The sequence below is a fragment of the Callospermophilus lateralis genome, chromosome 20 (genome assembly GCF_048772815.1).
Source record: "Callospermophilus lateralis isolate mCalLat2 chromosome 20, mCalLat2.hap1, whole genome shotgun sequence".
In the NCBI taxonomy this organism is placed as follows: Eukaryota; Metazoa; Chordata; class Mammalia; order Rodentia; family Sciuridae; genus Callospermophilus; species Callospermophilus lateralis.
In genome coordinates, this window is record NC_135324.1 from 10,313,509 (window position 1) to 10,340,111 (window position 26,603).

General features: G+C 37.7%; 1 non-coding gene across 1 annotated transcript; it reads left to right on the forward strand.

The window, feature by feature from the left end:
* Positions 1–11,609: 11,609 nt before the first annotated feature.
* On the forward strand, positions 11,610–11,716 carry LOC143385735 (U6 spliceosomal RNA). Its single transcript, XR_013089516.1, has one exon. It is a non-coding gene; the product is annotated as a U6 spliceosomal RNA (small nuclear RNA).
* The last annotated feature ends 14,887 nt before the right edge of the window (positions 11,717–26,603 follow it).

A 26,603-nucleotide genomic window follows, 5' to 3' on the forward strand; every position in this document is an offset into this window, starting at 1 on the left:
TTCCAGATAATACATGAATGTCAACTTTCCCTCCCCAAACAGTGGCCTTCATAGGCACAGAATATTCTTCTCAAACTTGACAAGTTTCTAGAAGTAGACTAAAATAGTTCTGAAAACCATGTCTCTATATACCAATATAGTAATGTTATAAATTAGATGAGTGCCTAGTAATTACATTAAAGTTATCTGCAAGTTTCTAAGGCAGTAATCAAATATAGATTCAGTTCAGATTAAGCAATAGCTCCATCCTTTTTTGCCAACCAAGATTAATAAGGAATAGAAATATCAACCTGGCAGCCCAGACTCCAACTGAAGTCTGGAAGAAGAAAACAAAGATGGGGTTATGCGTTTTCCAGGTTTCAAATATGGTGAAGGCTGTGGTTTTGCATACTGACATTTAACCATAGAGGCTTGCAGCAGCTAACAAGTACTTGTAAAAGATAAACCACTGTTGCAGAAGCAGGTAACAAAGTAACAGGGACAGAACAATCCTCCTTTAGGTTTAGTGCAGTAAAAATCTCTAAGCTGTATGAACTCAGAGTCCCGAAGCTATTGACAAGCTTTCATCCATATAGGGAATGTAGAATGCTCCCTCCAATAAAATTGCATTAACTTTGTTGTCTTGATGCACCCAAAACTTGCTGACATATAAAAGTAAAAGCCCTACCATGCTCAGGGCTCAGACTTTGGGAATTATTTCTCTGTGCCATGGTGCCACTAATAAAATATTGCTTCCAGAGCTCGGTGTCCTGACCCTCATTGCCCACTACACAAATACTTAGTCTACTGAGTCCACAAAGATGTATCTGAGCTTATGCTGACTTGAATATTCAATTGAGGTGACATTTTACTGGAGTCATCATTGATACTTTGCCTCCCCCAACCCAAGACACACAGATTTTGCTGAGAAAACTGAGAATGCTCAATGTTTGCTATCAAACTCATGGATATAAAAAATATTTTGAAAATAAGTGTCTGCCATAGAAATCCTTGCTATTTGTGGATTCACAGTCTCGTGTGACACCATAGGTTTTCTGAAATAGAATAGGAAGTAGATGAAAAGGCGTTGGAAATATTAATGCATGTAGTGCTGTGCATTCTCTGAGATTTCTCAACCTTGGTTTTGGAATAAAATCAGTTAACATCTCCAATTTTATTCTGGGCTTCAACACTCCTCATCTCTCTGCTCCTAACAGCATTGTGCATGACTAAGAAAATATGTGAAGGACTCACCTTTCAGGTAAATAAGGTTGCCAGGGAAACTGCCTACCTCCCATCCCAGTATGCCTCCCTGTAGTAGAATGCACAATTGTGCATGCATGCCTCTTTTGCCCATGACAAAATAAAGCTGAAAAACCACCCTGAACATTTTTATAGTTGCAAAGTCTATACAGACGATGGGGGGTCTTAAAAATCCATACAGAACATTATATGTATCCTGCTAGGCTTTTACCCAGAATCCTACACAGCAGCTAGCATCTGCAAAGTGGGAGAGAGGGGAAAGAAACATGAACGTCACAGACTAGCTAATTCTAAGAGCTCACCATCCTCTGGGACATGGAAGTCGCCTGGCCTGTTCCCTACCTGGTATTTTAACTCATCTATGCAACCAGATGGAGTTAGAAGCAATCCTTTGAGAGCAATAAGCAGGACGGGAAGTTCTCTTCTCTTTGCTCCCTGTGGAAAATATTCTTGATATGGAATAAATGTTTCTTTGTTGCTGTTTTATGAAAGGGCTGCAAATAGATTAGAGATACCCAAAGATAATTATTACTTTCCAAACATCCGGACTCACTTCCATCATTCAGATCGATTTTCAGGATGATGGAAATCTGTTCCAGTCAGTTTCCACCACACATGCCTGCTTTTCCTGTTTGATGTGGGAGAGCTCTGGAACAATTAAGCAACAACAACAACAACAGAAATTACAGCAAGAGCACTTAAGCTTGAACCCCAGATTTGATACTGACTTAACTCTGGATAGAAGACATTCATTCTCACTTACTCTGACTCTGCTTAGGTGTAAAATGAGGACATCTATGGTTGTTTCAGATGGTAGGTGCATATGAGACCATGTGAACATTTATATGTGATCTCTTCAGATATGAGCATTCTTTTTTTTAATAGGGCCTATCAATTTTTGTATTTGCAAAGTAGGAAATAAGCCCATTGGAATGGGTATTCAAGGAAAAGTTGGAGGTTCACATTGAGTCCATAGTAGTGAAGCCCATGAAAAATTTTAGAAACTTTTAATAAGTCATTTATGCATTACAAGGTCAAACGAATGAGAGACAGAACCAGTATATTGACAAATAATTTATATCATTCTCTTTAATGATTTTTACAACTTTCATTATTCCTACTTTACAGATTAAGAAAATAAAGACTCTAGAAGTTAAATACCTACACCTTAAATAATGCAACTAATAAATAGAAGAATAAGGGTTTGAACTCAGGTCTATTTCATGTTAAGGCTATCTATTGTTTGTATTCTTTCCTAAAAGAAAGAAATACTAAATGGGTTTAAAACAATAACAATAAGATTATGGCATCAGCCAGACTGACAGGTAAGAAAACGGATCCATTAGAAATCTATAATGGCAAATTACAGAAAGCAGAAACTTCATGGGCTGAGTGGAAAGAGAAATTATCAGCTTCTATAACTGACAATCCACAGTGAGATCTACTTCAGGCATCACGAGACATGGAGGATCCAGTGATGCTCCTGGGACCATTTATATTTCTCCTCCTCATTTCCCTTTGAGGTAGCTCCATTCTTAAGCAGAATTTTCTCTTGCAGTAGGAAGATGGCTTACCCAAGTACATTCCCTACATTTCCTCACCTTAAAAGACAAAGAGTAGCTGGCGTGGTGGAATAAGCCTTTAATCTCAGTGGCTCAGGAGGTCTGAGGCAGGAGGTTCACAAGTTCAAAGCCAGCCTCAGCAACTTAGTGAGGCCCCAAACAACTCAGTGAGACCCTGTCTCTAAATAAAATATTTAAAAAGGGCTGGGGATGTTGCTCAGTGGTTAAGCACCCTGGGTTCAATCCCTAGCACAAAAAGACAAAGAGAAGAGCCAGCTTATCACCCTGAACTCCTAGCAAAGTTTCCAATAGATGATTGCTGTAAAAGAAATATCAAAGACCAGATGGCTTACACAGAAAGATTTATTTCTCACAGTTCTGGAGCCTGAAAAGTCAAGACTGAGATGCTGGCATATTCCAAGTCTGGTGAGAGCACCAATTGGCCTCTTCTTGCTGTATCCTCACATGGAATAGAGGGAGTGACATGGATTCTATGTCTCCTACTTTCGTATTCATGTTGGTGTAGGAGATTGAACACAAGGCATTGTGCATGCTAAGCATCCCCTCTGCCATTGAGTTACACCCCCACAACCGTTCTCCGCTTCTTTTTAAGGACACCAATTCCATTAGAGTTCTGCCATCATGATCTAATTACCTCAACTTCCAAATTTGAAAGTTAGGATTTTATCATATGAATCTGGGATGGAGGGGGGGAACCAACATTGAGTCCATAGTAGTGAAGCCCATGAAAAATTTTAGAAACTTTTAATAAGTCATTTATGCATTACAAATAAGCAAACCATGCTGGTTATATTATAGTGGAGAGGCACAAAATTATAAGACATTTATTTAAAAGAACTGAGCAGCCAGGCGTGGTGGCACTCGCAGGTAATCCCAGTGGCTCAGAAGGCTGAGACAGAGGATCCCAAGTTCAAAGCCATCCTCAGTAACTTAGCAAGGCCCCAAGCAACTCAGTGAGCTCTTGTTTCCAAATAAAATAACAAAAAGGGGTGGGGATGTCGTTCAGTGGTTAAGTGCCCCTGAGTTCAATCCATGCTACCAAAAATAACATAAAAGAACTGAACAAATGACTTACATGTTCAAATTGTTCTTTCTTGAGCCATGAAAACACCTGGAACTCATCAAGAAGCAACAGCCGATATTTTTAGAGTCACATCTCTAGTCCACATTAGTTTTATAGCTAGGACTAGTAATCAAAACCAAAAGAGAAAAAGGCTTAGTTCATCCTCTTTAGCTCATTCCAGAAGGGAGAAAATGCAAACTGGAGCTGAGGTATGAAATTCCAGACATTTTCACATTCTGAGGGAAAGGACCTTGCTTAGAATGAATCAGCACTAAGAGTCTCTCCTGGCTTTCTATCTATACTTGTCAATTTCTGGAATTTAATTTTGTTCCTTTCTTTCTTTCTTTCTTTTTTTTTTTTAATCCTTACTATCTCCTCCCTCCAACTCCTCTTCATGTAAAAGTCTACCAATTCTATTTTGAGAACTTTAGGGTTTGGTCTAGAAATAAGACAGAACTGTGTTAGGCACGGTGGCCCACACCTGTAATCCCAGCTACTAGGGAAGCTGAGGCAGGAGGATCCAAGTTCAAGGCCGCCCTGGTCAACCTAGCAAGACCTTGTCTCAAAATGAAAAAATAAGAAGGGTTAGGGATGGAGCTCAGTCATAGGGCACCCCTGGGTTCAATCCGCAATATCAAAACACAAACAAACAAACAAACAAAACTCTGATAATTACTTGGAGGCAGAAAACGAAACTTTTACAGTAACTGTTTCCTACCAACCAGAATCTCCCTCTAAAGCTAATGCCATTCCCTGGGGATGATCTTCAAGATTACAGGAGAACACCACCTAAGATGAAGCTATAACCCTCATCCCAGGAGCCAGAGCAGGAACCAGCTCACCAACTGCACCATCTGAGCTTCCTGCCTTCCCTCCCTAACAGAGAAATATGCCCTGCTGCAAAGTGCTCCATTAGTAGGAGTGTCCCCATTTAAACATCCCTGGCCTACCTTGGGGACAAAAGTGATTTGCTGGGATTCTGTGTCTGTATAGTGTTAGTACCCCAGACGGTAGATATGCTTTAGTATTTGTTGTAACTAAGTGTGTGTGTGTGTGTGTGTGTGTGTGTGTGTACTTCCAAGCAGACACTCAGCTCAAGATAAAAATCTCAGATGAGTGGTCCACAGTACTGCCTCAAGAGAAAGAAGCTCAATCATTTTGAAAGCCTAACACCTCTTTGAGAAGTTTTTGAAAGCTAAGACCCCTTCTGAGAAAAAATCAAATACATAAAACATTTTTAGATAATTTCTAAAAATGATCTTAATTGTATTATTTGTGTTTCCTGGTTAGCAAATCCAGTGGCTTGGACTTCAGATGAAACACTGTTCTAGCCTGGGACCTAGCGCCCCCTGTAGCTGAGGAGGACTGATGACAGCCTGGTAGGGGGAGAAAATGTGTATCTCCAATGAGGATGATTCACTCCCCAGGGGACAATGGGCAATGTCTGGAGACAAGTTTTGCCATCAGAGCTACTAGCATTTAATGGAAGAGGCCAGGGATACTGCTAATCATCCTGTAAAACACAAGACATAATTAACTGTCCTAATATATCAATGGTACAGAGGTGGAGAAACTGAGTCAAAAACAAATGGAATAAATAGAAAAACAGATGAGTATCAATTGCTTTAGAAAAGCCATGCTAGAACTTGATCTTGGCTATGGTAAGAACTCTGAAGGGGAGTGTGTACTCCTGGTCTGGGTGAGATTTTGGAAATCTTTCCCTTGTTATAATTGTTCCTAAGGGAGGCTCAGCAGCTCAGCATTCACCACTGGTCCCAACATCAAAATCTCTACCAATCCACTAGTCCTGCCAAAGATCCATCTACTTGTAGCCAAATATGCATTTTAATAAAATCCATTTGCTAGCTAGAGAGGGAAAGAGAAAAGAAACTGGGCCAGTGTGGCGGGCGGGAGGTGGGTACTCATGAAAATCAAAGGGAGATGCATAGAGTAGAGAAAAGAGATCAGGGGGAGCAAGGAGAGGAAGAAAAGGGGAAATACTGGGGAATGATACTGGACTGTTACAGTGTGTGCAGGTACAAATACATAACAACAAATCCCACCACTGTTGGATTATGCACTGATGGGAAAAAAAAAAAAATCCCACCTGCTACCAGTCTTAAGAAGAGTTGTTCATTTCTAGATACTATAGTTCACCATTTCTGGGAGATTTTATGTAAGTTATTATACTTTTATGTATTAGTTTCTATGTTTCCATCTTCTGGATTATAATCCTTACTGCATTAGCAGAGGGAGCCTGGGAAAACTGATGGGGAGCATGGACACTTCGACCTGAAATCCCAGCTCTTCCAATGACTAGCTGTGTGGCTTCTGGCACAATATTCAGCCTCTCTGGGCCTCAGGCTCTTCATCTTGAAGAAGATAAAAAGTAGCTATAAATAATAGTGCTTAATTTGTGGTGGTATTAGGTTTAAAGAAATACTATATTGTCAAACACTTAGATTATGATGAGAAATGTCAACTATCTTTATGTCTATGGTCATCGTTATCCTCTCAGGTACACAGGGAGGATTACATGAGACTTACAAGACATTGCATAATATAAAATTAGATTTGTTTATTAGCTATTTGCCATGCAAAGGGTAAGGTAACCACTTTTAAATACATGGGAGCGTTTTTAATCTAAATTTGAATCAAACATATGCTTGCTAATTATCCTCTTTTATGTTTGCAGAAAGCTAGCTCATATGTCAATATTATTTTAGAAGTAAAGCTCCTTCTGTTCTCTCTAAACCTGGGGGGAGAGGGAAATTAAAGGACTCCATTAAAATGCCAAAGTAGCAAAACAGCATAATGGTATTTGTTCAGAAAGGTTTGGAGGAATAAAAGTGATTCCCAACCTTGTCTTTACTGATTTGGTATTTTACTCTTGAAATGGTCTCCTGATTTCTTGCTGCCCACAGCAGAACATTCACATATTTGGGTCCAGCATTCTACCACCTGTCCACTTGCTAGACAACTGTGTCAACCACTAGCCCCTGCTGTTCAAAACTGAGTTTCTTGTCCAGCTCTAAATGAATCACTTATCTCCCCTCAGCTATTACATTCAATCTAAATGTACCCACATCCCTACCTTGCCAAAGTGATCAACCTTCCTGTCTGCTGTCACTTGGATCTGGGATGCCTCCAAAGGGCCCTGTGTTGAAGACTTGGTCCCAGCTTGACACCATTGGAAATGGCAGAACCTTCAAGAGGTAGGGCCTGGTGGGAGGTCTGAGGTCACTGGGAGTGCTCCCTTTAAGGGGACTGTGGAACCCTGTTGTCTTCTTCCCCTTGTCCCCGCCATGAGGTTTATGTCTTTGTTCCACCCCACGCTGCTGCCATGAGACACCATCCCCAACCAGAACTGAAAGCAATACGTGCACCAAATCATGAACCAAAACCTCTAAAACTCTGAACCAAAATAAACCTTTTCTCTAAGTATTTGCTTATCTCCAGAATTTGCTACAGCGATAGAAAGCTGACTGACGTGTTGTCAAAGGCCACCAATGTCATGAAGATTCTCGGAGTATTCCACCTTCCCCTTCCAAATGGAACACCATCCTTCCTTCCTCCGAGTTTCTACAATCTTTGATTTACACCTTGCAGGTGTTTCTACACCACTGACTCTGACAATGCTGGGCAGGGTATCAGAGACAGATATTTCCATCTGAGCTGGGGAAAATGATTTCTGTAATTCCTCCACTGTTCTATGGTACAGAACTTGGAAGAGTAAGAAATCAATTCTGAATTGGTAATCTGAGACTGGGGAGTCAAAGCAATTCTCTCTGGTTTAATCAATGGCTGAATTACCTTGTTCATTTCAGAAATGAAGCACACAAGTCCTGTCCTCTTGAAATCACAAAGAGTCCAAGGAAAATTGTGCTGGCAGCTTCGGACTCATGGAATCAAAATCCCAGCAGGCTTAGAATATCATCAAGTCCCCTCAATTATTTACACAAAATGTCATGATTTGCAGACCTGGGATCTTTTTACCTTCGAGCAAGGTAAATGTCAGCACCAAGACAGTATCCCTTCACGGTTTATTTCTACTTTTTGCTAGACCTTCTCGAGTCGGCATCATTACCCATTCTGTCCTTCATTTCTCCCATTACTCGGCTTAAATATGAGTTGCTCTGAAAGATCATTGGTAATTCTCATGAAATATAGTCCTGCTACTTTTCCTTTTCTCTAAAAGGAGCATGATAATTGCAAACTGCAACAAACGGAGCTGAAAATAACTCCCCAGGCAGTTGTGCATTAGGAATTAGATTAAAATGAGCCCAATTTATTTTTAAATGACCTGGTAATTTGTAGAAAAGATTTAAGCTACTTAAATTTTCATCAGTGGAAATCTAGGAGGTTCATGAAAATCAACCAATGGTCACTGTGGTGGGAGAATAGACCCTTTTCCCAGAAACCAGAGAGGGGTGCTGACAGATTCCTGATTATACACTGACATTTGAACAGCAACAAGGGAATAGAAAGACCTGAGTTAACATGAATTTAATCAGCTTTTTTTATATTTAAAATATAGCCAGTTCAATGTCAGCTCACAGCTATGAGTGACAAAAATCTGTACTTGGAATTAGTTTTCTGATTACAGTTTGAAATCAACAGTCCTAGGAACATTTTAAGGAACTCTGCTTGCCTTTGTAGCATTGAAGGATTCAGTCTTCAGTTCAGGGAGGGAGGTGACAGCAAACTGCTCCTGAACTTGCTAAAACCTGGAGACAGGGTTGGGAGATGGACTCTGCAGAGTCAAACACATTCCCACAGCTGGGTACTGAGGACTGCAGGAGCACAGTTAGAGGCAATTCCCACAGGATGCCTTCCTAAAACAAACATTTCTGCTATTCCCTATCTCCCAAAGTTTAAACAACAATTTACATTGGTAATGCTACATAAGCACTGAAAGTAACTGGCAGAGTCTGATGACTTCTGGTACAAATGTTACTAAAAATTATTAATTAAAATTAACTTGCTTCTCCTTCAAAGAGACCATTAGAATTAGTGTGTGTGTGTGTGTGTGTGTGTGTGTGTGTGTATGGTGTGTGTTCCTTCAAATGAGCCATCTATTAGTATCATTCTTTGTATTCAATATAGCATTATACTCTTCAAATCTTTTCTTGATATATAGGACTACTAATTTTTCTCCTCATGTTTAACATCAGCCATTTCTGAGTCTTTAGCACTGTTACAGGCAGATCAATAGAGAGATTTCCATATACATATATAAATTCATGTGTGTGTGTGTGTGTGTGTGTGTGTATACACACACACACATATTTGCAAATAGACATATGCTTATTCCATAAGCCAAATCAAAAGAGGACTGAATCCAGGGGTGCCTAACCACTGAGCAACATCTCCAGCCCTATTTTGGTTTTGTTTTTTGGTTTTTTGGTTTGTTTTTTTTTTAGAGCAGGATCTTGATAAGTTACTAGGACCTCTTTAAATTGCTGAGGCTGGCTTTGAACTTGTGCTCCTCACGCTTTAGCCTCCCAAACTGGTGGGATTACAGCCATGCACCACTGTGTCCAGCAACATTCAAGTCTTTGAAGCAAGAACTTCATGGAGGAAAGCAAGAACTTCATGGAGGAGCACATGAACTTGTGCTCCTCACGCTTTAGCCTCCCAAACTGGTGGGATTACAGCCATGCACCACTGTGTCCAGCAACATTCAAGTCTTTGAAGCAGGAACTTCATGGAGGTTAATATAAATAATTATTTCAAAAGAAAGGGGGGGAAAACCTCTCTCATGGTTTCATTGATCCTGAAATTAAAGGATAAAATATGTAAATATATATGTCCTCAAATATTCCCTGGTACCAAAAACAGGCCCTGCTTAACCAAGATGTATAAAAATTTGAAAACACTGGCAAAGCGCTGTGCCAGAAGTTACTCTGTTTTCTACTCCACACACTCTTTCCTCAACCCTGCTCTCTGTCCATGAAAGGCTGACCCAACTCTATTATATCAGTGGAATCCAAGGCTCTGGCTTTCCATTGTGTTTGGCCTGAGGAAGCCTCAGCAGTAAAACAAAGGGAAGGAGAAATTCCCACACCCCTGGGTTCACTCTCTATGAGGCCACCCTGGGTGAACACATCCCTCAACAGATCCACAGACCTTCTAGGGCTGCCTGATTATGTGACTACAAACTAAGCCCAAAAATATAAAAAAGGGAACTAACAAAGATCAGAATAGAAATAAATGAAACAGAGACTGTAAAAACACAGAAAAGATAATGAAAGTTAGAATTCGTTTTTTAAAAAATTGACAAATCTTTAGCCAAACTAATTTTAAAAAAGGAAGAACTAAGTAAAACTCAGCCATGAAAGAGGAGAGACTACAACTGATACCACAGAAATGCAAAGGATCTGAAGAAACTACTATGAACAAGTATATACCCCACATTTTGATAACCCCTTAAAAAAATGGACAAATCCCCAGAAAAATAAAACCTACCAAAATGAAAATATAAAATCTCTACAGCTGAATGGTGAGTAAGGGAACTTAACTGTAATCAGAATGTCCCAACAAACAAAAGACCGAGTCCAGGGCCAGATGGCTGCATGGGTGAGTGCCACTAAGCAGTTCAAGAATTAACACCAGTCCTCACACTCCTCCATAAAGTTGAAGAGAAGGGAGCCCTTCTAAATTTATTTTATGAGGTCTGCATTGGTCTATACCAAAACAAAAAAATATGTCCTTCAGAAAAAGAAAACTATAGGCCAATGTCCCTGATAAACACTAGCAAACTAAATTCAACAGCACATTGAAGGAATCATGCCTCGTAATCAACTTGGACTGATCCCTAGCATTCATAGTGAACCTATATGACTCAGCAAATGAGATAGAACACATTAACAGAATGAAAGACAAAATCATATATTCATTTCAACATATGAAAGTAAAATATGTGACAAATCAGCACCCTTTCAACAAAGAGGTATAGGAGGAATGTACCTCAACATAGGGCATTATACGACAAACCCACAGCTAACATCACAGCCAATAAGGAAAGCTAAACAATTTTCCTCTGATGTCAAGTTTAAATAAAAAATTCCCATTCTCAATTTGTATTCTATCTAGTAATGGAAGTCCTAGCCAGAAAAAGGAGACAAGAAAAAGAAATGAAAGGCCTTCGAATTAGAAAGGAAAAGTTAAGACTGTTTGTGTGCATATAACAGGATCTTATTTAGAAAACCCCTTAAAGATTCCATAAAAATACTGGTGGAACTAATAAACAAATTCAGCCAAGTTACAAATAATTAAATCAACACATAATTATTTATTTTATATACTGACAACAATATAGGAAATAAATTAAGAAAACCATCCTATTTACAATAGTATTAAAAATAATAACACTTAGAAATTCAGCCAAGGAGGCAGAAGATGAAAATTAAGACACATTGATGACAAAAATTGAAGGCACAAACAAATAAATGGAAAGGTAGCCTATATTCATGGATTGCAAGAATTTATACTGTTAAAACATCAACATCACTAACAATGATGTTTAATGAACTCTTTGTAAAAATTCCAATAACATTTTTTTCTCATAAATAGAAAAAAATACTAAAATTTGCAGGGAAACATGAAAAACTACAAATGTAAAAAAAAAAAAAAAAACCTGGAAAAAGGAAAAAAAAGACTGAAGGCATCACCCTGCCTGATTTCAAAGGTAATATGAAGTATAATATAAAACTACAGTAGTGCTCGCTTCAGCAGCACATATACTAAAATCGGAATGGTGCAGAGAAGATTAGCATGGCCCCTGGGCAAGGATGACACTCAAATTCCTGAAGCATTCCACATTTTTTCAACTTAATGAAAGAGGTAAAAGACCTTTACAACAAAAACTACAGAATGCTAAAGAAAGAAGTTAAAGAAGACCTTAGAAGATGGAAAGATCTACCTTGCTCTCGGATAGGCAGAATTAGTATTGTCAAAATGACTATACTACCAAAAGCACTATACAGATTCAATCCGATCCAAAAATCAAAATCCCAATGACATTCCTCATAGAAATAGAAAAAGCAATCATGAAATTCATCTGGAAAAATAAGAGACACAGAATAGCCAAAGCAATCCTTAGCAAAAAGAATGAAGTTTGTGGCATTACTATTCCAGACCTTATACTACAGAGCAATGTTAACAAAAACAGCATGGTATTGGCACCAAAATATACTTGTAGACCAATGGTACAGAATAGAGGACACAGAAACCAACCCACATAATTACAGTTATCTCATATTAGACAAAGGCACCAAAAACATATATTGGAGAAAAGATAGCCTCTTCAACAAATAGTACTGGGAAAACTGGAAATGCACATGTAACAAAATGAAATTAAACCTCTGTCTCTCACCATGCACAAAACTTAACTCAAAGAGGGATCAAGGAGCCAGGAACTAAACCAGAGACCTTGCACCTAACAGAAGAAAAAGTAGGTCCCAATCTCCATCATGTTGGAATTGGCCCCAACTTCCTTAAAAAGACTCCTATAGCACAAGAATTAAAACCAAGAATCAAGAAATGGGATGGATTCAAACTAAAAAGCTTCTTCTCAGCAAAAGAAACAATCAGTGAGGTGAATAGAGAACCTACAGAATGGGAGCAAATCTTTACCACAAGCACATCAGAAAGAGCACTAATTTCTAGGATATATAAACCATTCAAAAACCTTAACATGAAAAAAAAAATAACCCAATCAATAAATGGGCCAAGGACTTGAACAGACACTTCTCGGAAGATGATATACAGTCAATCAACAAATATATGAAAAAATGTTCAACATCTCTAGCAATCAGAGGAGTGCAAATCAAAACTACTCTAAGATTTCATCTCACTCCGGTGAGAATAGCAGCTATCAAGAATACAAACAACAGTAAGTGTTGGCAAGGATGTGGGGGGAAAAGGCACACTCATACATTGCTGGTGGGACTGCAAATTGGTACAGTCAACATGGAAAGCAGTATGGAGAATCCTTAGAAAGCTGGGAATAAAACCACCATTTGACCCAGGTATCCCACCCAGCGGTTTATACCCAGGATTTAAAAACAGCATACTGTAGTGATGCAGCCACATTAATGTTTATAGGAACACAATTCACAATAGCTAAATTGTGGAACCAACCCATATGCCCTTCAGTAGAACAATGGATAAGGAAACTTTGGTAATATATACACAATGGAATATTAATCAGCATTAAAAGAGAATAAAATCATGCCATTTGCAGATAAATGGAAGAAGTTAGAAAGTATAATGCTAAGTGAAGTAAGCCAATCCCCAAAAGCCAAAAGCCAAACGTTTTCTTTGATAATATGAGGATTCTGAATCATAATGGCCATGGGTGGGGAGCATGGGAGGAATGGAGGATCTTTAGATAGGACAAAGGGACAGGGGAAGAGGGGGTACAAGGGGGTAGAAAAACCATGGAATGAGTTAGTCATCATTACCCTAAGTACATGTAAGAAGACATGAATGGTGTGAAAATACTTTGTTTACAACCAGTGATTTGAAAAATTGTGCTCTTATGTGTAATATGAAATGAATTGCATTCTGCCATCATATATAACAAATTAGAATAAATAAATAATTTTTTTAAAACTACAGTAAACAAAACAATATGGTACCGACATAAAAATAGAAACACAGACAAATGGAAAATAGTAGAGATCCCAGGAATAAAACCCACACATACAAGTAGCCAATTTTCACAAAGACACCAGGAAGACACTATGGGTAAAAGACAGTCTCTTTAATCAGTGGATTTGGAAAAAACATATTTCCAAATGCAAAAGGAAAAAGAAATTGAATCCTTATCTTGCATCAAACACAAAAATCAAATCTAAATAGAATAAAAAATTAAAAGTCAGACTTGAAACCATAAAATCCCTAGGAAAAAAATATAGAGGGGGGGTGTATTAGTCAACTTTTTTGCTGCTATGACTAAAGGACCTGAACAGCACAATTGTAAAGGACAGAAGGTTTATTTGAGGGCTCACAGTTTCAGAGGTCTTAGTCCATAGAAGGCCAGCTCCATTTCTCTGGCTCTAGATAAGGCTGAATGCCCGGGTGGAGAGGGTGGCATAGGGAAGCAGCTCACATGGTGATCAAGAATCAGAAAGACTCCACTCTCCAGATACAAAATACACAGCCCATAGCCACCCCCCAATTCCCAGCTCCTTCAGCCACACCCACCATTTTAGTTACCACTCAGTTAATCCCGATCAGGGGATTAATTCACTGATTGGGTTAAGACTCTCACAACCCAATCATTTCTCCTCTGAAGCTCCCTGTGTTGTCTCACACTTGAGCTTTTGGGGGACACCTCACATCCAAACCATAACAGGGGGAAACTCCCTGACATTTTTCTTGGGAAAGATTTAATGAATAGGACTCCAGAAACTCAGGCAGCAAAGCATAATGAAACCAGCAGAACTGCTTTAAATTGAAGGTTCTGCACAGCAAAGGAAGACAGGAACGGAATAAAAAGGTAACATTCAAAATGAAGAATGTATTTGCAAACTCAGATAGAGGATTAGTGTTCAGAATACACAAGGAAATCACATAAAGAGAAAAAATAAAAGTATCCTGGTTGGTAGAAAAAAAAATGGATAGTGGAATGGGATAGACATGTTCCCAAGAAGAAAACAGCCCACAAGTACATGAAGAGATTCATTAATTATCAGGGTATGAAAATCAAAATAACATGATACCACCTGCTCTCCTGATTATTACTAAAAAAATAAGAGAGACAAAACATGTTGGTGAAGAAAAAAGAGGAATGTGAATTAGTATAATCACTATGGAAAAGGATGTTCCTCAAAAAATTAAAGGAGCTACTTTATGATCCAACAGTTCTAATTCTGGGGATATATTCTGTTACACTTTAGATATGAGGTGCCCCCTAAAAGTTCATGTGTGAGAAAACACAAGAAAGTTCAGAGGTAAAATGATTGGGTTATAAGAGACTTAACCCAATCAGTGCATTAATCTACTGGTATGGATTAACTAGGTTGTAATGATAGGCAAGTTGGGAGTGGCTGGAGAAGGTCGTGGGTCCCTGGGGGCATGACTTTTGTTCTTGGTGAGTGGAGCTCTCAGCTTCCTGATGACCATGTCCTGAGCTGCTTTCCTTCACCATACTCTTCCGCCATGATGTTCTGCCTCACCTTGGGCCCAGAGCAAAGGAGTCACTCATCTACCAACTGAGACCTCTGAAACCATGAGCCCCCAAATAAACTTTTCCTCTTCTACCTTGTTCTTTTCAGGTATTTTGGTCACAGCAGTGAAAAATCTGACTAGAACACCCATAGGAATTCAAATCCATATCCTGACATGATACATATACTCCCACATTCACTGCAGTGTCACTCACAGTAGTGAAGATAATGAAAATGTAGAATGCATATGTGTGTGTATGCACACACCTATACACACACGTACACTCAACACACAGATACATAATGAAATTTTATTCAACCCAGAAAAGAAGAAAATCATTCCATTTCAACAACATGCATGAACCTGGAGAACATCATGGAAAGTGAAATAAGCCAGAGACAAAAAGACAAAAATGGCATGAGCTCATTTAAGTAGGGAGTCTAAGCAATGGATTTTGGGAAGTGTAGAGGAGGAGACAGTGACCAGGCACCGAGGAGGTAGGGATTGGAAAGAGGCCAGTAAAAGGACACCAAATTTCAGGTATATTGGAGGAATGTGTTCTAAAGATCTATTGTATAAATGGTGACGACAGTTAATAATAATGAATTCAATACTTGAAAACTACTGAGTATATTTTAAATGTTCACACACATACGATGGTGGAATGAGATGGGCATCATTCCCATAAGTACACGTATGAAGACACAAATGGATACACTCTGTCTACTACCAGGGGTATGAAAAAATGTGCTCTATATGTGTAATATGAATTGTAATGCATTCTGCTGTCACAGATAATAAATTAGAATAAAAAATTAAATTTAAAAAAAGTTTGTTTTGGGTAATACATATATTAATTACTTTGGTTTACATTCTGTAATGTATAGATATTTCAAACCATCATGTTATATATACCGTGTGTGTGTGTGTGTGTGTGTGTGTGTGTGTGTAAAACTTTTATTTCTCTAAATAAAGAAGATATAAGAGCATGAGAAATTGCTGGGTAAAAAAATCTACCAAATTAGACTGTGTCCATGCACAAATATATCACAGTGAATCTTTCTTTTATACATGATTATAATGCACTAATTAATAGCAATAACAGAAGAGGGTCAGTAGAAAAAAACAAGCAGATCAGGGGAGGGAGGAAGAGAGGGAAAGGGAAGGTACTGAAGAATAAGTTTGATCAAATTATTTTATGTGCATACACAGATATGGCATAATGAATCCCACTATTGTGCATAATCATGATGCACCAATTACAAAGACAGAACTCAGACACAAAAAGACAAATTAGCCTGATTATAGTAATCACTTCACAATGTATATGTATATTAAAGCATCATGCTGTATACAAATCTGGGGATGGGATGAACTCTATAGATGGGCCAAGGTTTCCCAAAGCTTATCCACTGGTCAGTCCCTCCATGAGTTTACAATGAATGGCCAAGTACTAATGTTTTTCTGTTTATATCATTAAATAATGTTTTCCTCAAAATGCCTCATTTGTATTTAAACAGTACAGTTATCTGTAGAAGATTAAAGTCTATTATGGCCTGAGATGAAAAAAAAACTTATAATTTACTATATACTTCAACAAGCTAAAAGAAAGGATTTTAGAAAATTTTATCTGAAGAAATGATAAATGTTTGAAATGATAAACATGACACAATGCATAAGTATATCAAAACATCACATGGTACCCCATAATATGTACAGTTTTTATATGTTTATATATCAGTTAAAAATATACTCAACAACAAAACTTGGTGGCATATGCTTTTAATCCCAGTGACTCTGGAGGCTGAGGCAGGAGGATCTCAAGTTAGGGGCCAACCTCAACAACTTAGAGCGGCCCTAAGCAGCTTGGCAAGACTCTGTCTCAAAAAATAAAAGGGCAGGGGATGTAGCTCAGTGGTTAAGTGCCCCTGGTTCAATCCTTGCTAACAAAAAATAAAAATAAAAACAATAATAAAAAACAACTAAGGAAAAAAAACTATGAAGTTTTGGAAGCAGAGAAAAGATAGAGTGGTACAAAAACTTCTAATAATATTCTTTTTAAATATTTTTGGTTGTAGATGGACAATATGACTTTATTTGTTTATTTTTTACATGGTGCTGAGGATCGAACCCAGTACCTCACACATGCTAGGCAAGGGTTCTACCACTGAGCCACAACCCCAGCCCTATAATAATATTCTTTCAAAAAGAGAACTCCATCCATGATAAGGAAAGGGTCTTTTAACTTTCAGTTTGATGATCACAAAGACTCAAGAGGAGGGAAGCAAAGTTGGAGAAGAGCTGGAATTCTGAAACCAGGTCAGCAGGAACTCCAGACAAAATAAAATCCTCAAGACCTCCAAAACTCAAAAGCAAAAAAATGCTAGAAATTCCTGGAATCACAACAAGCCCCCTCCGCCCTTAAAGCTCTTCCCTTTTGATTTCTGTACAACTTTGGGAAAGTTCTTCCACCTCTCTGCCTATGAGCACCTCATCTGTAGAAATGGCCCCAGGGGATGAAGATGGCCCAAAGAAACACCTTCTTGAAAAGATCTGATACACACTAAGTGAGGCATAAAATGTCATTTGTTAGCCTTTTACATAGCAGTTGGGCTTTGGTCAAAGGATAATGCAGTTTTGGATTTCGGATAGACATACACCAACTTTGAAGTTTCTTGCTCGACCTGCATATGACACCAGTACCACAGGCTGCCAGTGAATCAATTAGGGCTCTTGTTCACAAATAGCAGGAAAGAACCCAAGTTAACTAAAATCACGTAAGTATTATAGGGGTCTCAAGACAAAAGTGGAAGCTAGGCACTGTGGTGCACACTTTTAATCCCAGTGGCTCAGGAGACCAAGGCAGGAGGATCGCAAGTTCAAAGCCAGCCTCAACAACTTAGCAAGGTCCTTAGCAATTTAGCGAAACCCAGTTTCTAAATAAAATATTAAAAATGGGCTGGGGATGTGGCTCAGTGATTAAGGTCCTCTGGGTTCAAGCCACAGTACAAAAAAAAAAAAAAAAAAAAGCAGAACACCACCTGGAAAATATTCCAACATCCCATAATTTTTCAAGTCACATCTTATATGCACCTGCTTCCATTTTTTACTTCCTCCCACTTTCTCATAAAACAAACTTCCCCTGCTTCTCCAATCCCTGGAATGCATTCTATAGGCCCACAGGAGACACTGGGTCTCTCCCTTTGTTTTGAGTCTAGATTCCCAGGGAAGAACTGTGGTTGGCTTGGCTTGGATGTCAGGATGACAGGTTGACTCAATCATGTCCAATTGAATGGGACTGAGACCCAAGGGCCACCACACAGGCCTGCATCTTCTTTAGCAGAAAGAAGGTGCAGATTGTTGTCAAGAACTAGGAAGATTGAAAAAGACTCGTTCAACACGGATGCTGTTTTGCATAGAATTCCTGTTGCTTTTACTACTGTCCTGTTACTAGCATTGTTTTATAAGTGAGAACTAGCACAGAAAAATTCACTATCAAACCAAAATGCAGGGCTGGGGTTGTAGCTCAGTGGTAGAGCACTTGCCTAGTACATGTGAGACTCTGGGTTTGATTCTTAGCACCACATAAAAATAAATAAATAAAATGAAAGTATTATGTTCCTCTACAACAAAAAAAAATTAAGAAAAAAGTATTATGCCTTTGAAGGAGTGCTTTCTCTCAACAAATTTTCTCAAAGGATATAGATTATCATAAGAAAAAGAAACATAAAGGCATTTCTCCAACATTTCCTTCTTGATATATAAACAAAACTTGATAAATACCCAACCATAAAGAATAATTAAGCAGGGGTGGGGTTATAGCTCAGTAGTGGAATTCTTGCCTCACATGCAGGAGACATTGGATTTGATCCTCAGCACCACATAAAAATATATAAATAAAGATATTGCAACTAAGAATATTTCTTAAAAAAATAATAATTAAGCAAATTATGGTATGTCAATCTGCAAGGGAATATTATACAGCCATTTAAAATGACCAAATGGAGACAAGAAAAAATAAAAAATAATTGTGTCTTGCTTTTTTCACTTAACAATTAGCGGTAATCAACCATAAGAACCATCTCAAATACTTTCAAAAACAAAGTACCTTATAAATTTCAAAATTAAATTCTAAAATGTGAATTCATAAATACTCAAGTGATTTAAGATGAAAAAAACAGGCACTTTTGTTAAGAAAATGAATTAAGGGTGGGTTTTTTCCTTTTTTCTTTCAAAATCTGCTTTATTAATAATAGTGAAAATACTAATAACAACACTGTTCCTTTATAAGACATAGCCTTTATATTAGGTACTATATTGTATGTGTTTACATAACTTATTTATTTTAGTCCTCAGAGCAATTGTGTAAAGTTGGTAGTATAATTGCAACCCGTAGGTAAGAATTTAGGAGTTTTTATTTTTTTGGTACCAAGGATTGAACCCAGAGGTGCTCTACCACTGAACCACATCCTCAACCCTTTTTGTTTTTTATTTTGAGACAGGGACTCACTAAGTTGCTGAAGGCCTTGCTAAGTTGCTTAAGCTAGCCTCAAACTTGTGATCCTCCTGCCTCAGCCTCCCAAGCCACTGGGATTACAGGCATGTGTTAGCACACCCAGCTCAGAATTTAAGGTTTTGATAAGTCAAGGAAACTGCCCAGAATGGTGTAAGTTTTAAGCCACACAGTCATTTTGTCATGATCAAACCTTAGGGACTAGACGATTCCCTAACTTGTCCCTGTTTTCAAAAATATGCTCTAACATTGCATAGGTATAGGTGCATGCATGTATAGATACCTGTACATGTTTGAAAATATAAGTGAAAATTTCAAATTCAAATTAAAATAAATAATATATCCATTTTCCATTGACAGCCAGTTGAAACTTTCGTATAATCAGAACAAAGCATTTCAGGGGGGATGGGGGGGTTCAAAGTGTCAAGCATCCAAATTAGCTTAGTTAACAACATTAATAAACTCCCAAACACTCAATGTTTATATTCTGTAACTTCCATTCCCTCAATAGTTCTTTAAAAAAATAAATCTCCTTTCAGAAACTAATCTTCACCAACTAATTAAGTTGATTCTGGGAGAACTCTTGGTATAATTTATATTTGCTGAGATATTCATGTATCCTTTCCTATCATGATTTTCCCCTCAGGCAAAACAAAGCAAGTACAACACATTTTAAAGTCATTTCACAGATCAAATCACTCAGAGATATGATATAATTAGTCTTATGACAGTACCCATTTAATTAAATTAGGGAGGAACAATTAATTAAATGACAAAAAGATGAAAACACCAAAAATTAATACACCACTGACATTAATATGTCAAGATGAGAATGTTGTCATGGATACTAATATTTAAATTGACAGGATTTTCACGAAGAGAAAAAAAGTTGCTGTTGCAAGCATCCTGGCTGTGGCAGCATCAAGGAACCTTCTGAAGTCTCAGCACAGAACTGAGCGTTCCCCATAGTTTCCCTAAAACAATTTACAAGGCAAATTTAAGGAGAAAAAGATCTGTAATCTTAACCACAAAAGACTTTCTCAGTACCTTGTTTTTATGAAATTCCTTCCATATAGTGTGTGTGTGTGTGTGTGTGTGTGTGTGTGTGTGTGTGTGTGTGTGTGTTCTGGAGACCCCACACTCGCTTCTAACATAGATTCCATGTTCTTGGTTACCGCTTTAGAACAAGGAAACCTCGGCTTCTCACTTTGGGTGAATTCATGTCTGTTCTTGTCAGGGATTTCGGTCACAGTAGCAGAAAAGCTGACTGAAACAGGTAGCAATGACAAGAGTTGTAGGAGGACACTCTGTAGACTTTAAGATCTTTTTCCAATGAATCATAGGATTAGGAGGTGGGAACTGATTACAGAGACTAAAGAAAACAGTCTTAATCCAACAGACACAAGCACTACCTGACCAGTCAACAAGTAATCCAAGTTAAAAAGTAAAATATAGGCAAACATATACCAGACAAATCCAAAGAAAAAAAGAAAGGGGGGACAAAAAAGCCAATACCTGGTTTTACTATTGAAACATAATCCAGGGGCTGGGGCTGGGGCTGGGGCTGGGGCTCAGTGGTAAAGCACTCGCCTAGCACGTGTGGGGCCCTGAATTTGATCCTCAGCAACACATAAAAATTTCAAAAAATTAAATAAAAGTATTGTGTCCAACTACAACTAAAAAAAAACATTAAAAAAAGAAATATAATTCAAAGGTATGAACAATCATAAAAATATGAGTAAGTTATAATGTAAAAAGGAACAATTTATAATAGAATTTATACCAATTAGGGATATCTATGAACTACAAAGCATAGTAGCACCATTCATAAAAGAAAGGTGATATACTATAAGAACCAACAGGCAAAACACACACTATACGTGGAATTTAATGAAGTCCTGTCGGTGTCACATCAGGTGTTCAGAGAAGAAGAATAATTAATAAACCAGAAATATTTCATAAATATCTAATGCTAAATCCTGGAAACTACAAATATGCCTTCATTTCAAATTCTAATGTGATAAATATTAAAACTGACTGTGCTTCCCAGAGGTTTGGGAGGCTGAGGCAGGGGAATCAGGATTTCAAAGAGAGCCTCATCATCTTAGCAAGTCCCTAAGCAAGTCAGCAAGACCCTGCCTCTAAATAAAAAATAAAAATGGGCTGAGGATGTGGCCCAGTGGCTAAGCACCCCTGGGTTCAACCCCAAGTACAAAAAAAAAAATACAGACTGTTTAGTAAACCACAGAGGACATCATATCAAATTTTGAAGGGCAGAAATAGAACGAACAATATTTCCTCACAACATAGTAAAATTAAAAATTAATAGCATAGGAATTTCCCTTTTACTTAAAAATGAAATAAATTGCCCTTTAAAAGCTCTTTGTAAAAGAAGAAATGCAAGCTAACTGTACAGAGTTTCATTTTAAAGGTAAAAGAACACACTTAAGCAGTACAGAGGAAAATTCAGTCTTAAATGCTTTTAGGATTAAAAAACAGCAAATAAAAAATGATATGCTAACAACTGCCTCAAAAAAAAACTTTCAAAAATATGCAGAAAAACAGAAGGAGGAAAAGTATAAAAAGCAGAATTAATGACATAAACATCACCCCAAATTCAAAAAGGTCGTTTTTTGAAGACAAAGTAAAATAAAGCACTAGTTAGCCTAATAGGACAAGATAAAATTCCCTAAAACATGCAAAATAAGTAATAATAAAGGGTATATTGCCTCATAAACAGAATTTTTAAATCATAAAAAGCTGATTTTTCCCTAAAGCTTCAGAAATATAAACAAGAATCAATAAGTGGGACAGCATAAAATTTAAAAGCTTTTTCTGCACGGCAAAAGCTGTAAGGAGAAAAGAGTGAAGAGAGACTCTACAGAATGGAAGAAAATTTTTGCCAGCTACTCCTCCAACAGTGGATGAATATCCAGAACATATAAAGGATTCAAAACACTTAACATCAAATAATAATTCAATAAATAAGAGAGCAAAAGAACAAAACAGATATTTCTCAAAAGAAGAAACATAAATAGACAACACAAATATGAAAAAAATGTTCAACATCCCTAGCAATCAGGGAAATGCAGATCCAAACCCCATTGAGTTTTCATCTCCAGTTAGAATGGTAATCATCAAGAACAGAAACAAATGAATGCTGGCGAGAATGTGGGGGAAAAGGTACACTCATACATTATTGGTGGGACTGCGAATTACTGCAACCACCCTGGAAAGCAGATTCCTCAAAAGGCTAGGAATGGAACCACCATATGACCCAGCTGTCCCACTCCTTGGTATTTATTCAAAAGAGCTAAAATAAGCATCCTATAGGAATGCAGCCACATCAATGTCTACAGAAGCACAATTCACAATAGCTGAGCTATGGAACCAGTCCAGATGCTATCAATAGATGAATGGAACAAGAAAACGTGTATATTTACAAAAAGAAGTTTTACTCTTTGTGAAGGAAACGACATTTGCTAGTAAATGGTTGGAATAGGAGAACATCATGCTGCATAAAATAAACCAGATTTAGAAAATTGAAGGTCAAATATTTTCTCTCATATGCATAAACTGAGCAAAATAAGATGGGGAGGTGTCCCATAAAAAGAGCAGAGAGATCAGTGGAGTAGAGGAAGAGGGTGGAGGAAGAAGGAAGAGGGATGGGAGAGGGGAGGACTGCCAAAGGAACTTGGCCACATTATGCTGTGTACATACCAAATATCCCACAGTGAAGTCCACATTTATGTACATCTATAAAGCTCCAAATTAAATATCAATAAATAAATACAAGAGTAAAGGGAAGTAAACGGAAGACAGGAGAGGGAACGAGGAAGTACTGGGGACTGAAGAGGAGCGAATTACCTTCCATGCACATATGATTATGCAAAAATGAGCCCCAGTATCACATATAACTGTAATATGATAATAAAACTATTTTAAAAAGCTGATTTTCTTCAATTTTATCCAAGTAAGGTTGAAAAATAGCTGAAACTGAAAATTTTCTAGCAAAACAAGTTACCAAAATTAAAAGATGCTAAAAATATAGAGATCAATTACCCTGACCAAATAAATTCTGTTTAAATAAACATGTAAAGGTGTCCAATTGCTATATCTGCTTCTTCCCCCTCCCCAAACAAAAAGATGAATTTGTGGGAAAATTTAATAAGTCCTTAAAATGAGTGTATCTAAATACATTCAAAGAGTAGAAGAAGGTAGGAAAAAAAAAAAGAAACTCTTCCAAATTACTTCCATGAAGTAACTATTGGTTTTATGTATCTACACATACATACTACATACTAACTCACATTATAACCAAAATAAAAATATTCATAAGTTATTTGGAAAAAGAACCCAGCAACACACTAAAATAATACTTGCTTAAAAAAACACTTAATGAAAAGACATTTAACAATATGAAAAACAATAACAATATAAAAAACAATAGATAAAAATCCATATAAATTTTTTGAGGGGTGGGGGAGTAACCAGGAATTGAACTCAGGGGTGCTCAACCACTGAGGCACATCCTCAGCCCTCTTTTGTATTCTATTTAGAGACTCAATGAGTTGCTTAGAGATTTGCTGTTGCTGACCCTGGCTTTGAACTTGGGATCCTCCTGCCTCAGCCTCCTGAGCTGCTGGGATTACAGGCATGTGCCTGCTCTCAACTGCATGAATTCTAAATATGATAAAATGTATCTCAGGCCCTTAAGCCAGTATCATGCTTAACAGTGAAGTAGTGCAAATCTTCGAAGGTAATTCCAACACAGAACCACTGTACCCACCATCACCACCCTCACCTGACATTCTACCAGTCAATTAAATCAGACGAGAAAAAAATCAGAATAATGGAAACGATCACTATTTTCAGAAAATATGATTGTGTACCTGGAAGATTCAAACTAACACAAGCAAAATCAAATTCAGTGAGTTAACAGGATATGAAATTTAGAAACCAATTACCTTCATATATAAAGACAAATATTTTTATAATGGAAAAAAATTCCATTTACAATAGCAAAAAAAAAAAAAAAAAAAAACCTCAAGAAGAACTATATCAGAGTTACCAGAAGAGAAGATTTTAATGCTTTAAAACATTGATGTGACATCAAACAGGCATTCTCAAATATTCTAGTGGAAGCAGATGGTGATATACAGTTAGGGAGAGAAATCTCCACCCCAATCCAAACTGCAAGTGCACATACCTTTTGAGCCACCAACTTCATTTCTATAAATTTACACCAATGATACACCTGCACATGTATGAAATTCCCTCATTGCATCATGTTTTCAATGACTGAAGATTAAGAACAACCTGCCCAACAGTAAGAGAATGGTCAATTTAAAACACTTTATACAAGGTACTGTTATGCAGCTGTGCAGTGTAAAGTTTCATATATTAACAGGAAAGATCTACAAAATTCAATTTAGATTGAAAGGCAAGATGCAGAAATGTGAATCTCAATATCATGTACATCCACAAGACTGAGATCCTAATTGGAATAATATATAATCTCATTTGTATAAACGTGTCAAAATTGACTCTACTGTCATGTATAACTAAAAAGAATAAGTAAAAAAAGAAGAAAAAAAGATGCAGAAATGTGTGTAGAGTACTCTATCTTTTGTAAGAAAAGGAAACAAGAATCTATTTTAACCTAGGGCTTCACACATTCTAGGCAAGTTCTCTGTCACTGAGCTACACTGAGAAAAAGTTCATTGAAAAACTTAAGAACACATAAGAAATGAAGGTCAGCGTTGACGGACAGGTGCATCAAGCCTTTGAGACACAAGGCTAAAGGAGAGTCTGCACTGTAAGTGTACAGATGTTATGGTTTAAATGTGAGGTGTCCCCTAAAAGCTCATGTGTGGAGCAATGCAAGAAGGTTTAGAGGTGAAACAGTTGGATTATGAGAGTCTTAATCCAATAGTTGCATTGATCTTCTCATAAGGATTAACTGGGTGGTAATTGCAAGCAGTTGGGGTGTGGCTGGAGGAGGCATGTAATTGGGGGTGTATCTTTGGGGTTTATATTATGTGACCTGAGCTTAGGCTCCCTCTCTGCTTCTTGATGTGATGTCCTGAGCGGCTTTTCTCCACCACACCCTTCTGCCATCATGTTCTGCCTCTCCTGGAGCCTCAAGAAATGGAGCCAGCTGCCTATGGACTGAGACTCCTGAAATTGTGAGCCCCCAAATAAACGTTTTTCTCCTCTAATTGCTCTTGTCAGGTCCTTTGGTCACAGTAGCTAAAAAGCAGACTAAACCAACAGATTCCTTTTTAATCAGGTCAATACTCCAAGCTAAATTTAAAAACAAAAATTCTCATTAGTGACATTGCTTGCTATGGTTTGGGCTGGGGATATAGCTCAGACGCAGGATGTTTGCCTAGCATTTGTGAGGCTCCAGGTTTGCTCTTCACTACAGAGATAAAAATTGCTGTGATTTGAATGTCCCCTCCAAAGCTCATGTTGAAACTTAACTGCCACTATGATAGTGTTGGGAAGTGAGACCTTTAGGAGGTGACCAGGTCACAAGGCATGAATGGATTAATACTACTAGCACAGGAGTGGGTTGGGTATCACAGGAGTGACTTTGTAATGAAAGCAGCCCTCTCTCTCCTGAGCATTTTCTTTTTCTTATTTTTAATTTATATATGACAACGGAACACATTACAATTCTTATTACATATATAGAGCCCAAGTTTTCATATCTCTGGTTGTATACACAGTATATACACACTAATTCCTATTTTCATACCTGTACTTTGGATAATAATGTCCATCACATTCCACCATCATTAATAACCCCATGCTCCTTCCCTTTCCCTCCCACCCCTCTGCCCTATAATAGAGTTCCTCTATTCCTCCCATGCTTCCCCTTCCTATCCCACTATGAATCAGCCTCTTTATATGAAAGAAAACATTCAGCATTTGGTTATTTGGGATTAGCTAACTTCACTTGGCATTATCTTCTCTAACTCCATCCATTTACCTGCAAATGCTATGATTTTATTCTCTT